The sequence below is a fragment of the Paramisgurnus dabryanus genome, chromosome 8 (genome assembly GCF_030506205.2).
Source record: "Paramisgurnus dabryanus chromosome 8, PD_genome_1.1, whole genome shotgun sequence".
NCBI classification, from domain to species: domain Eukaryota; kingdom Metazoa; phylum Chordata; class Actinopteri; order Cypriniformes; family Cobitidae; genus Paramisgurnus; species Paramisgurnus dabryanus.
This window is the reverse complement of record NC_133344.1, coordinates 1,110,924-1,126,539: the sequence shown is the minus strand read 5'-3', so window position 1 is coordinate 1,126,539 and position 15,616 is coordinate 1,110,924. Positions and strand designations below refer to the sequence as shown.

Genomic DNA, 15,616 nt, shown 5'->3' with positions numbered 1-15,616 from the left:
CTTCTTGACATGAGTTTAACGACTTAAAAAATGATGTAATACACTTTTATACTAATGGTAAGGTACTTAACAATCAGAATTGATTGGCAAGCAGCTGCAGTTACTTCTGTTTAATGCGGTATTGCTTACCATTAATGTTTTCAATAAAAAGCAACCTAGTTAGATAGAGAATATGGTCTGAGAAGATCCAGCAGCTCCATAATGAGTTGTCTTGGGAGGCAATTTTTTATTTTTATTTAGCCACGTCAGGCAAAATGTCAAAAGGTTTAAGGGTTGCCGAATAAAAAAAATTGTTTCGGGGTTACCGGTGTTGTGTGGAAGTCTGTTCCCTATGTTTCCCTTTAGTGTAGTGTTTTTATAGCGTTTTTATCACATTATACGTTTATTCTTTATAAACATTGAAAGTTTTAATGGCTACTGAGATGTATATGTGTGCATTTATGTAATGTATCTTGACTGTTTTTGATTGTAAGTCAATTATTTTTACAGTATGAATCATATTATATGTATAATATATATTTATTATGTATGGAAACATAACAGTTTTAAAACAAACAGTAGAGAAAAAAGAGCTATATGTTAAAAGGCATAAAACTGTCAAATATGAAATATTTAAAAAATTGTATAATAGAATACATGATATTATTGCTTTTTAGTATAACCAATTGAAATCTTTAATCTTTCTAAATAAATTATAAATGTAACGTGATGAAAACGCTATAAACATAGAGGGAACAGACTTCAATGAGGAACAAACACCGGCGCCGTCTTTGGTTCATTTGTTCTGATAAAAAATAAAGTCAACTGCATAAATAGTCCTGTATCCATTGCAAACATATTTTATTAAGTCTTAAAATGTCCATAACATAAAATCATTGTCAGCATACCATAGTTTGACTTGTACTGCGCTGTGCTGATTTCTAAAGACTGCTGCACAGTGGCGGCGATAGCGTTTTGCGCTCAAACAACGCTAAGCAGAGGTGTAAAAAGTACTCAAAAATGTTACTCAAGTGAAAGTACAAGTACTGAGTGTAAATTTTACTCAATTAAAAGTAAAAGTATGTGGCCAGAATCATACTTGAGTAAAAGTAACAAAGTACCACATTAAAATTGTACTTGAGTATTAAAAAAGTAAAAGTATCAGGAAGAATGAAAACTAGATATTCTTGTTAGCTTTTAATCTCTAAAAAAATGAAGTGAATGAAACACATACAAGGTTTTATCCTGCTTTACAACAGTTTGTATTTAAATGTATTTATTTATACCACGGTCTGTTGAATGCTTGATTCTGATTGGCTGAGAAATGTTTCATGGGTGTTGATTATTTTTTGATAACCGCACACCTTAACTTTAAAATGTCTTAAAAATAGGCACCAAAGCAATGTTTGTGGTAACCGTGGTATAAGCGGAATAAATGACTCCAGTCCTTTGAATTATTCGAAAATAATGCACACCCGCGGGGTAACGGCACTCTGCTTTGCGTCGTTTACCACCTAGGGTGTGCATTATTATCTTATAATTCAGCTGCCCGTCGTCAATTATTCCTTACTTATCAAACTACAGTATAAGGCTACCTAATTTCAGTTTGCAACATGCTACTCAAACTTGTAAAACCTCGAATTTAACTTAAGCAGAAGATGATTTTCAAAATTCAAGCTCTATCAAGCCTCTCACAGGCAGCCAATGCAGTGTATTAGACCTTGTTCACAGTGTCAGTCCAAATCCGATTTCGGTGCATATCTGATAAGAATCCAATCACATTTAGAATGTGTGAACGGCCAAAAACCCCACAAAATCCGTTTTTTTCTAATCCGTTTCAGGCTACATCCAGTGGTAGTTTGAAAATGTTTTCCAAATCGCATTTCTGGAAATCCATTTCAGTCTGACCGCCCTGATCGCATTTGTGTAGCTTTTCGGTTATGTCATGCTGTTGCGTCACCTAAACACGTCAGAAGTCGAGGCAGATTGCCGTGCCAGCGCAAAGTCATTGCCATAGAAACAGTGCAGATAATCCGGAAAATGGCAGAACGCTACAGTACGCACAGATCAGATCTAAACAGTTGTCATACACAATATGGATAGCGAATCTGTCAAATATATATTGGATATGCAGCAAAATCAGATTTGGACTGACAGTGTGAACAAGGTCTCAGTCTTGCTGCAAATGGCAGGGAACGTGTCACACAGGAACACACCTCATGTGTTATTGGTTTCAAAGAAGCAAAAAAATCTTCATTATCAGATGAACTGTTGGCCAATTCCTTAGAATGGTGCAAAGGATCCAGAATGAAATACATTTAAGTTAAACTAGCCATCAGCACAATTCAGTTGTTTTGGTAAGAGCAAGGGAAAATAGAATGAATTGATCTCTAAAAAATAAGTACTTTTTGACTGTAAATAAAATTGTAAGGACCAACCTTACGAAAGTGTGACTTACAGAAGATATACTTAGCGTACGAACATTTTGGGAATTGTGCCTTTAAGCAACACTATGTAGTTTTTCAACCTTTAAATAATGTCTCTAAAATTATTTCAGTGATAGAACAACTTTTAACTGGACAAATTCTACTGCTGCTGCAACCTGAGCAGCCTCCTAGCTGCTACAAGCACACTCTGAAAGTCGAGGTGGAGGGTAGAGCACACAGCCCCGCCCCTCCCCCTGCCTGCAAAAGAGTGTCTGATACCAGGCACTGTTGCACTTTTCAACCACATGGGGGAGCCGTAAGTCAATTTTACATGGAAAATACATAGTGTTGCTTTAAGAGAGAGGTTAAGAAATAGGTTAAGAACTACTTACTGATAAGAACGTTTTGGGGAACTGGGCCCTGATCAGTAAGCAGATACATCAGCAGTCTCATGAATAATTATGATGTTGTGTTGTTAGATTTCCCCTACACACCTGACTGACTTAAGTTACATAACCGTGTAGACAACACACACAAGACATTTATCCTCACCGTTTGTCCACAGAAAAGACAAACACAGAAGAGTCACACAACATTTTGTCCATTATGAACACTGCATCATGATGTGGACGATTCTGAATCAATTCACAAATGTCAAGAATTGATTCTTAAAAGTTATTTTACAAAATAATAACGTGACGTTATCAGAACCAAAAGGCGGAACTCAACTGCGGGAGGGGTGCTGCACACGGACAGCTTGAGAGCACCCACCACACGAGCACCCACAGCGGAGCTTACACGAGCAGTAGAGAAAGAAAAAACAAATACATCTAACCCTATTTGAGTAATTCTAAACATCAAGAAAACTAAATACATGTTGGGATCAGAGGCGATTCTAGCAGAAAATTTCCTGTGTGCAAGAAGTGTGCAAAACTTCTATACAATGTCCTTTGCTTAACCCATTATTCTACAGTGCAACAGTTACTGCGAAAGATACATATATACAAGTGTAATCTTCATCATACCTAACATTATTAAAATGTTTGGATGCATAAATGGCAGAACATGTTTGGAAATAATGACAGCAGAGAAATATTTTCTACATTATACAATGATAGCAATGACTCATAACTTATTTTTACAAGAATATTTTAAGAATCCAGTCATTTTATGACTGCTATACTATATAATCTCAATCATAGTTACAGCTAACTGTTATGTAAGTTAGTGTCCAGAGTTAAATATTAGTAAACTAAATATTTATTTCATATCTGAAAATACAGAACAGTATAACACATACATCTGTTGATTTTCTCAGCAACAATGCAATTCTATAGACTTGACAAGAGGTTTTCCTGAGATTTTTCCTCTAATGTTTGAGACCTGACAGGGTGGGGATGTAGTTTGTCTTACCTCCCTTAATGAACTCATCATCTCTCCTTTCTTCTTCCCTTTCCCTGCTTTGCACAAACATTTCTGATGTACATCTACAGAAGCCAATAGTGATCGAGTCAAAATAGGATTTGCATTGTTATTTAGAAACTTCCTTTAGTCTCGTCATGTTTTCATAAGCTAACTCACTCGCGTGGCGTCTTTTGAATGCGGTGCGCGAATGAACGCAAAGACGCCCGCGGACATGAATACGTGAGTGCACGCGTCATTGCGACTGATTCGTCACTTTTACAAGCGTAAATTGGGTAACTACATTGCATATTGATCCGTCTTTGTAAAGGATTGCACTATAACTGCTAAAATTTAAACTTGAGATTTACACCGGGGCACAAAAGATTTACACTTGGGCACGTGCCTGACTGGAGCTGGACCGGACACATTAAACCACATATGCGAGGGCTGCTCACTTTAGCGCCTTTTTTGCGGTTAAATTGTTTTAAATCACTTGAGTGTTAGCATTTGCAAGCCTTTGAAACACGTGCAAATGATAAACTTTTCCTATTTAAATTTGCGTATTAATCTGGGAATCACATGCGAGCCGAACCATGGGTCGTGATCCGTACAGATCAACTGCGACAGCACGACTGAACGATACAACGTCACCCATTCGCTACGTTCATTTTCAAAACTGGCAAGTTATCCACCTGGGTTGGATTTTGACTGGGCTAAGCCAATGTCAATCAACATTCCATCCAATCAGAATTTTGATATGCAGTCATGTTGAGTATCTATTTTCATCTACCGGGTGTAGCTGGAGATTCGGGAAACAAACTCGGGGGCCCTCTAGTAGCTCGGGGCTCCAAGCAGTTGCCTGCCTTGCCTGTTGACAAGGTGCGCCTCTGGTTGGGATGATCTTCATCTGCCTTTTCTCTGTTCAGTGAGCGGCAGGAAGAAACAGCGCCTTTCATTTACAGACTCATCTGATGTGCTAATAGTGTTTCCAAAAACCTGCCGCTAAATGTTTAGATATAGATAAGAACATGAATATACTTCTGTAAAAATATGCACATCATTTGTTATTCAGACGGAGACGCTGGGTGCGCTGCATCAGATACATACAGTAATACTGCCAAAATCACTGTGTATAATGATGATGATTAGATGATATGTCAGTTACAGTTACGTTTCGATATGCCGGTTAACATATTAACTATATATGTTGATTCTGAATCGATTCATGTGGGTCCAAACGATTCCCACCCCTAATGAACACAAACACTTGAGGAAATAAGATCATGTGTTCAACCTGACAGACTCCAGTCAATGTCTTTGAATATGATTTAATCACGGCCGAATCCTCCTCATCAGAAAGAATAAAATAGTTTATATAGGATAGATACAGGACAAAGTCACATCATTTATCTCTAATATGATTTATTCTTCATATCTGCAAATTCAGAAACTCCTCCTTGTTACCATGCAGACAAAAACAAATGTAACTTTCTTGATGACCTCAGCTTTAACAAGTCATGGGGTTTAAAATGAAATCATTTAACCACACGTACTTCTTCTATTTCAACACATTTTGTTGTCAAAAGCATACAGTACAAATGTTCAAACCTGTAAGGAAAAGGCATGTTAGTTATAATGAGTTATGATTCATTTCAATTTCCTTCACAACGTTCAACAAAACTCCTCTGTTAAAATGTCAGAAAATGTAGTTTGGTGTTTCTTTGATGAAATCTTTGCTGATATTATTGTGTATGAAGAGTTTTTCTCCTCGTCGTGTTGTTTTTATAAAGATGATTAAAAACATTGATCCATCATTGACACTGACACACACATTAATAATGTTTTTATAGATTGAGTGAAATTGATCTTTAAACACTGTAACATCTTTAAATGTAAGATCAGAGTTATGTTATCTCCAGCTGATATTCCTCCTGTAATAGAGGAAGATTTTTACATCAAATACCTGATGAGAATTACAAGTGTGAGTCATGAACTCAATACAGATTTATGAAGAAATGTTCATGTGGTTTAGGACATCTAACACTAATAGTCAGCTGTGTGATGGATTTATTAGACATTTAAACACACAGTGTCTCAGTTACTGAGGGATTGAAAGAGGAACATTACAAGAAGAGATGGAGCTTAGAGATTTGTGAACAAACTTTGGAGTTTTGCATAATTCAAACAAAGTCTCTGTTCTCTACAGGTTGAAGTGGTGTTATATCACAGATGAAGGTTGTGTTGCTCTGACTTCAGCTCTGAGATCAAACCCATCACACCTAAGAGAACTGAATCTGTCTGATAATTATCTCACATATTCAGGAATGAAGCTGACCACAGATCTAAAAGATGATCCACATTATAAACTACAGACAGTACTGTGAGTAGAGCTCATTTAAATAAATGTTTAAAGTAAACTCATGCAGTGTCATTTAAATCCTAGAATATAAATATTAGAAATAAATGTAAATTGATCTGCTGCTGTTATAGGCTGTGTATCCTTTAAACCCAACAAACAGAAAATATGAAGTGTACATGAACAACACTTGATGCTTTGTCAGATCAACACAATAAGAATTCAATCCAATGTCTGAGTCTGTTTACTAACTGTGATGTTGAGTTTGTTTACTCCAGGATTTAATACTGTGATCTTACTCTTCTTACACATTATATATGATGTTTGTTAATGGGATTTGTTTGATAGGCCGACACCTCTATAGTTATGCACACTTGACTAGATGTTCATCTTAAACTCTTTTTATAACAACTTGGTTTTTATTTCATGTTTTAAGCATTATTTATCAAATCATCAGAATACAGACAGAAATAACAACACAAACACAATATATACACACAACAGATAAACACAAAGTACAGATGATAAATGATAGAGATGAAGATTAGAAAAAAGAAGAGAAAGTCAACTCTTAAAATCTGATGGACACTTCACACAACTCTCTGGCGAGCTTTGACATTGATGCTGTTTCTCTTTATTCACACGACTGTCAACCTCCAGGACTTTTCAAATAAAGCATCACCTTCATTTTCTTACTGTTTGTGTGTGAACTCATAAAACTGTCAGTGTGTCATTATATTATACTACATACATATCAATACATTCATCTCTTACATTGACATCAAATATTCAGAGGAAATAGATGAAATGTGTTTTTGTATTGTTGTAGCTCATGTGTATGTGATAAACAGATTGTTGACATGTTTATTATGTTGAAGATTTCATTTCTATCACTGACTGACAGCACTAATAGTTTGTTTTTCTATCTCTTCATCTGACACTGATGATGATCTGATATCTGATTGACTTTCTCTTTCATTTTTATTCAGGACTTTTGGACAGGGTCGATAAGGATGTAAAGATGTCTGATCTTCAGTATGATTTGATGGTGAATAAGAAGACACAATAGTGACATCACTTCCTCTTAACCGTATGAGTTGATTATTCAGTACAGAATCTGATCTGTGACTTTATCTAAATCTGACTTTAAAGTGTTGGAGGTAAATCCTCATCCTAACTCAGCTTCTGTCTACACATTTCCTATAAGAGCGATTTATCAGTCAGTGTAAGAGGAGCAAGAAATCCCATAGGATCATAAACTGAAGTAAATACTGACAAGATTCCTCTTCTTCTACACTGTTGGGGTTTTTAACTTCAATCTTAAACTGAAATGTGTTCAAGTTCAGCACAACATTGAAGACTCGCAGCTCATTTATCTCTAAATCCAAATATTGGACGTTTTTGCTTTTGTGTTCTTCAGGATCTGACTGCAGGACTTTTTGATGATTATCTGATCAATTACAAAAAAGTTGAGACACTTAATGAAATGTAAATAAAATCACTTTTATTTTTAAATCTTATAAACACAGAAAACAAATCAAATGTTTAATCTGATATTCAATTCAATTCAATTTTATTTATATAGCGCTTTTCACAATAAGTAATTGTTTCAAAGCAGCTTTACATTAATAGAAGCAAAGAAAAGCACAGAAAATCGACAGATAGCACAACATAATACATGATAGCAAAGCAGGTAAATTTGCTGCGGCTATGAATCAACATTATAAGTGAGCGTGTTACTAATGTAACGTATAGGAGAGGGTGCTAAGTTAAGCCCAAGAAGGCTGCCTCCCCGGGTTGAAAAAAACCCAGACTTTTTAGCCGGGGAAGTAAAAAAGTCCTAGGAGGGATAAACCCTTGGGAGATATATATATTTATATATACATTGAAACAGATAAGGAGATTAAGCGGAGATTAAGCGGGTTCCGCCGGTGGTCGCTGGTCAGACATCAGCTGGGCATCACGTTGAAGGACGTCCAGTGGATCAGAGGTGTGCCGACTTTCACATTTACCGGAACTGGGTCTGTTTGTCTCATTGTCCTCGGGGTCGAGGACGAGACACGGAGAGAGAAAAAAAATCCTATTAGCGTAGGGGCCATATATATGTATACACATGTACACATACCTGTACATATACACACACACACACACACACACACACACACATATATATATATATATATATATATATACACATACATACATACGCACACACATACATACATATACACATGTACACAAACACACACACACACACACAGACAAATACACACACATACATTTACTGCACATATGGAAACGAGTAAGGAGAGATTAAACAGGTTCTGCCGGTGGTCGCTGGTAAGGCATCAGCTGGGCATCACGTTGAAGGAAGGCTAGTGAATCAGGGATGGTCCGACCTTCACTTTCACCGGAACTGGGTCTGTTTGTCTCATTGTCCTCGGAACGAGGAGGAGACAGGGAGAGAGAAACTAAATCCTATTAGCGTAGGGGCCGTTCACATGTAATGCAGGTGTCACAGAGTGATGTGGTTTAAATCAGCTCGGTTCCAAAGAGGTTAATTATTGCTGCTTAAGTGTACTACCTATAGTTGAGGATTTTAGCAAATTTGAACAGCATCTAGTGGACAAACACAAACTTTAAAATAAATGACTCTTGCATACGTGGATATAAGTTTAGTTCATCTCAAAGTGTTTTGTGCTCTTTCATGAAGGAGAAAACCTCACACATTAACACTGAGAGGTAACTCTAAGAGGCTGTTTACACTTGGCATTAACATGCGTTTTCGTCGATCGGATCACAAGTGGACGACGTTAATGCCAGGTGTAAACGGTGTTCAAAACGTTTTGAGCTCGTCCACTTTCGACCACTTTCAACCACATTCAGAGGTAGCCGAAACCACTTTCGATCGGATCGCTTTGGAGTTGCGGAACGCAATGTGGTTGAATGCGTTCGAACAGCCACACGCGACCGCCTTCTCTCCGCCCATTTATCTAATCTGAGGTATTAAACACTAATTTTACGTCTTTTTTTACTTCTGCCGTGAACATACGGTGAACAGCGCTATTTTTAGCCTTTCATTGATAAAACTACTGCGGGGTGTTCTCCGTAGTTTCGTTTTGAAAGCGTGAAAGTTGCGCGATCCTATTTCATCAATTGCGCTGAAAATTCAGAGAAAGCTCCAACAAATAAACGTACAAAACACTGTGCAGCATGTTTACTTGCTAAACAAGCAGCGGGCTCCGACATAATATAAGTTTGCGTTCATATAAACTCATAATTACTCCCGCTCGCGTTTGAATGACAGCAGAGAGACTCGCCCACCGTCTCACAGACCACCCCCTCACAGTATTCAGGACAGATGCGGTCGAAAGTGGACAAAAGAGACGGATTTAAATACCAGGTGTAAACGCAATGTGTCTCTCTCGTCCACTTGTGATCCGATCGATGAAAACACATCTTAATACCAAGTGTAAACAGCCCCTAAGTATTAGTTAATGAGTTAATATTTGTGTCAATATATTTTTATTAATAAATTGATACTATCAGTGAAATGATAATAATAAATTACAGTTTGACAGTAAATATAAACAACAATTAAATTAAAGTTAAGAGGATACCCTAAAGTGCCAGAAAAAATCCCTGGGTTCATTTTAGGAGATTTTCTTTACATCTAAAACACAACGCATTCAATGCCTAATTCAAAGTAAATGTAAAAACAAAACAGTACATTCATACTCAGTGAATAGTACATTAGGTAATTATTATAATTTGTACAATCTTGAGGTAAAATCCTGAACTCCATCAAAGGCGTCTGAACGTCAGGTGTTGTTCTAAAAATGACTGCTTGAGGCCATATAAGAATGTGTTTCCAGTAAAATACAGTGATGTGCTGCTCCAGTTGTTCATGTTATAAAAAAGATTTCATTCTTATGCAGAAATTATAAAGTCACTGTTAATCAAGCTGTCAATACTGTAGTGTTTCTCTCGCGACGGATTGAGGAAGTTTTAGCCACTTTGAGCAAAGGGAAGTTGTTTTCTAAGATTGACTTGGCACAGAAATATACAACCATCAACACACACAAGGGATTATAATCGTCTTGCTTTTGACATCAGTTCAGCCCCTTTCATTTTTCAACGTATAATGTGATGAAAGATCTGAAAGTGATTGTTTATTTAAATGATTTGTTGATCACAGGTCAAGAGTTGATTTGCTTATGCAGCATCAGGTCTGAGATTTACAGGATAATTATTTCTAACAGAGCAAGAGATCAACATTATGAAAGTATTAAGAGTTTCTTCAATAAGATTTTTTGACCCTAATGAGCCTCTGTAGTTTCTGTCAGTACACGATCTGTTCCACCTGCAAGATCCGTTCTGTACATGTGCGTAATTACATAGAAAACATCACAGTTTGCCTCCACTATAATTACATTAATGCCCAGAACAGATCGTGTACTGACGACACCAAACAAATAACAAGCGTAGTCATTACAGGATCATTCAATAGTTTTGCTTTTCTTCTGCAGTTTTCACAATATGGATTTGGACTCATGTAAATATGTGGAGGTTGAACTAAAAGCCATTATGACAGTAAAAAGAGTTTCCTAAGTTAAATATGAAAATAAGGTAGCGTTACCTCATGCTGTTTACTGTTGAGAATTATAAGTATTGTGCTCTCATTTATATTTGATTTGTTTAACTTTTATTTTTGTGAGCCAGCCAATCACATTGCAGAGTGTATGTCATGTGACCTAATCAGTGACTGAATGAATGCACATGTTTCTGTTTAACTCTTTCACCGCCAGCCTTTTAAAAAAAAGTTGCCAGCCAGCGCCAGTGTTTTTCATGATTTTCACAAAAGTTTAATGTCTTCTAGTGGATAATAGCGGTATTGCGGAAAGACGGAAAAACTCGTCATTGGCAGGGAAGCGTTTTCTCTTGATTGACGAGATATCTCGTCAATGGCTGGGAAAGAGTTAAATAAAGTACGCCAGTCAAAAAGAGAAACTGGTTGATGTGAAACAGTATTCTGTGTTAAGTTACTCTGCTAACAGGTTATGGGCCTAGATAACAAATAGTTTTGGTGTTAAGCCACTGGGTAAAAGTCGCAATGAAAACTGTGTGTACCCGAGTTTAAGTTTGAGAGAGAAGAGAGAGACTAGCTACAAACATGAACAGAAAGACAAAAGCAATATCAACGAGCCGCTGGTCAAGGCTTTTCTTTGACGGAGATGAGAAGAATTATGAGTTATGGGAGAAAAACTTTTTGGGTCACCTTTGTTTGCAAGGACTGAAAGAGACTATTTTACATGAGCCTTCTGATGAAGATGAGGAAGACGCAGTGAAAAACGTTGAAGTTTGAGCTAACTTCACTGCAAAAGTCTTCAAGTGAGAGTGTTACAGAATATAATCATCACAGCTGAGACTACAATCACTGCTTTGAGAAATGTAGGTGAGGAACTGAGTGATGAACTTTTAACAGCAATGTTTTCCAAAAGGACTTCCAAAAACATTAAACCATTTATTATCAATGTTACTCAGAAATACAGAAACACAGACTAGTTGAGTTTCTACCCAGAATGAGTACTAAGATAGACAAGATACAGATTTATGATGATTTTGGGGTAGGAATAATCTTAGAGAATCAAAAAAGCGAAGTCCTGAAATTAATCTGCAAAGTTCTCAGGAACAGATCACAGTGAAAGAAGTGTGAGAAAACCAAACACAAATAGATGATGAACCTGAACAAAGAAGAAATCCTGTCAGAGAGAGGAAAAGGTCAGATTATTTAAGTGATTATGTTTGTAGTTTTCAAGGTGATGTAGCTGACATTGATTATTATTACAAACTTGTATGCAATGAACCTCAAACATACAAAAAAGCTGAAACATCAGAGAAGACAGATGAGTGAGTTAAGATTATAGATGAAGAGATGAAGTCATTAAAGGAAAGTGTAACGTTTACCCTGACCAGTCTACATGAAGGTAAAGAATTAGTGAGGTGTAAGTGTGTCTACACTATTAAGAAAAACAGTGATGAACAGACAAATACAAAGCACGATATGATGTCAAAGGTTAAAGTCAAGAGAGAGGTGTGAAACATGACGAGACTTTTACTACAACTGCCAGTATGACGAGATACTGAAACAGAAAACATTACAGGAAAATGTCATTGTTCATCAAATGGATGTAAAGACAGCATATTTACAGAGGGGTTTTCTGTAAGATTAACGTTCTTTAACCAATAACACAGTTGATTGTTGTAATAATAATAATAAAAGCCACCGATCAAGGCGCCATACTGGCATCCCTTTAAACATTTAAATTAATAAGAAATTATCTAACAATAAATTCACTATTTTTAAAGTCTTTTACACCTATGCTTTGTTTTTTATATAAATCGTGAATTTTAACTGCTTAAAACAGTAAATAAATGACTGTACATTCATGTTCATTACAGTAGTGAATATATCAGATCATAAATCTGAAGTCTAAATAAAGTTTGAAATATGCAAATACAAGTGTATAAGTAACTTATGTATAAACTGTTATGTAAATGTGTTTTATTTGTACACTAAGTAAACAATTTACAGATTTTGTTAATGTTATTTTGTTAGGCCTTTCCTATGCAAATCAGATTGTAAATAAACAGTTTTAAACAATTTCATGTGTGCATTACAACATGTGCACCAGACACAGTCTCCTTAAAGATTTCTATATATCGCTTATTCGCTCGAAAAGGACAAATATTGCATCTAATGTTTGATAAGCTTATAAAACAAGGTGAAATGAATTTTGACGCCCCATCGGTTGGGCAAACCAAACACTTTTTGAGGCTTTACCTATACCACTAAAGTTAAGGTCAATCCAGTCAACTTTTAATATTTAGTTATTCCATTGTGCTGGCAATGAAACGGTTAATAAGTGTAGACACTGAAATGCATTATTTTCTATAAATGTCATTTAGTCATTTCATTGTTATTTAACAAATGTGACTTTGACTGCAAAAAAAAAAAAAAAAAAAAACTGCAAAAGTGCATATCAAGCTTTTTTTCAAAATCCTCCTTTTTTTAAAAAAATATAATTTCAAAAGACGGAACTGGAAACATTGCAAATAATGAAAGTCAGAATGTGAAAATAAAGAAACTAAACCCACACATTGGTGGCGCTGTGATCCTGACACATACAGTACGGGTTGGTTCATTTTTACTTGATTCATTTCCTTAAAGGGGACATTTCACAAATACATCTTTGATGTCCTCAGAGTACATATGTGAAGTTTTAGCTCAAAATACCCAACAGATAATTTATAATAACATGTTAAAATTGACACTTTGTAGGTGTGAGCAAAAATGTGTGTCCTTTAAAATGCAAATGAGCTGATCTCGGGACCCAATTATAGCACTTAAACATGGAAAAAGTCAGATTTTTATGATATGTCCCCTTTAACAATGTTTAACTTTGAAGTCTAACACCACAATAAAGTAAATCTGCCAGTTGGGATATAAAATTGATTGATAAATAAAATGTTTAAAGAATAGCCTAAATATTGCTCTTTTTAAAACAATGCATGTTTAGGTATTGTTATTGTTGAACACGACAAACACAAGTTTAAAAATTTAGTTATGGGCCGGGGTCTTCAACCCTTTTTGTGATCAATGGATAAAGCAAACTGGAGGGCTACTTTTTTGATATAATCTACTCAAAACTTGTTCATATGTTTTATCATTGTTTAAAATGTTAACATACATAAAAATCACCATGTTGGAGACCACTGGTCTGAAGTGATGTATTTCATTGCGTTTAAAAGCACATCAGGAAGTTTTAGGCGGTCATCTCACAGCATGAATAATAACATGGAAACTTAAAAGCTACATCGAGTGCAGAAATACACAAGTTTACAACCACTTACCCGTCGAGTATTGGTGTGTGTTCATGAGTGTTTTTGACCGATCATCATGAACTTCTCCGGTTTGTTTCCATGTTGTGAGCCTGAAAGACAGAACCCGTGGCATCGACCTGAAAGAGACACTGATGGCTGTTGTTGAGAAAGCAGATCTGCAGTTATCAAAACTATCAGCTGTCGGAGCTTCAGTCATGTTGGTGTCTGAGGTCTTATGGGACTGTGTAAAGCTGATGAACGTTTTCCTGAATTTTGGACGTTTCATTGTACAATCCAATAAAGAGCACTTGGTGTCTAAAAAGCTGAACTTGGATCACATCATGAAATCTGTGCTGGAAATTGTCAATTTTTTATGCGCACATGCTCTTAATCACAGGCAGTTCAACAATCTCATTGCCAGGGCCTTGCACAGATCTTTGGCAGAGGACGCTGCCAAATGTGCCAAGCTTGTTTATTTATTTATTTGATTTATTAATTTAGCTGACGCTTTTATCCAAAGTGACTTACAATTGCTATATATGTCAGAGGTTGCACGCCTCTGGAGCAACTAGGGGTTAAGTGTCTTGCTCAGGGACACAATGGTGTGTTACAGTGGATTCAAACCCAGGTCTCTCACACTAAAGGCGAGTGTCTTATCCACTGCACCACCACCACACCATAATTACCAATTTATTATCAAGAAGACAAACACAAGTGATAACAGGCAAAGAGATAGAGGTCTAGTAATGATAGCATTAGCAACTTAATTATTCGGCTTATACTGTTGTCTACTTATTCACAAGCAAAATATAAAATGTAATGAAAATATGAGCCTTTTGTGTATATATCACCCAATACATGACGATTCATAGACTTTGCAAATATTATGCAGTTTAATATTGATAACAAAACTCAAGCTTGATCTGTGTATGCAGTAAAATTACTTTGTATTATTATTTTATTTTAATTACTAAATATTTTTTGTAGTGAATAAGTATATTATTATTTCATTATTATTTAACCTTTACATTATTTGTTGAATCATGGTATTATTAAAACTACACAAAAGTAAAAGCTGAACTGTCGCTTCGTTTATCCAATTTGGCAAAAGTGCTAATTTGGAATTCCACCATGGAAAAAGTGGGCCGGTCTTGGGCCTGAAACTCCCTGACTGAAAAGTGGCCCCACTCTGGCCCTGGTAAACACTATGGCAATATTTCATCTCTCAACAAATCTTCAAGGTCATGTTTATTAATTGTGCGATAAGTTAATAAAGTAACAGGTGTGTGTGTGTGTGTGTGTGTGTGTGTGTGCGTGCGTGCGTGTGTGTGAACAAAAATATCAGAAAAAGGTCTTTACACATTGACCGTGCTGCAATACAGCATTAAACTTTGCCTTCACATCAAAGACTAAATAATTGTTAACCTTGATCAATATCACACCTGACAGATGGGTGTCGCTGATCAAGATTATTATTTGTTTTTATTTCATTTATTACATATTTCATTAATTATTATTTATTATTCTTTTCTATTTTTATATACATTTAGTTATATTATATTCATTT

At 36.0% G+C, this 15,616-nt stretch overlaps 1 protein-coding gene across 1 annotated transcript in view; it reads left to right on the top strand.

Annotated features, from left to right (window-relative positions):
* Positions 1–15,616, top strand: part of LOC135770628 (protein NLRC3-like) — a 233,401-nt gene that overhangs the window by 76,391 nt on the left and 141,394 nt on the right. The gene's annotated exons all lie outside the window — the stretch shown is intronic.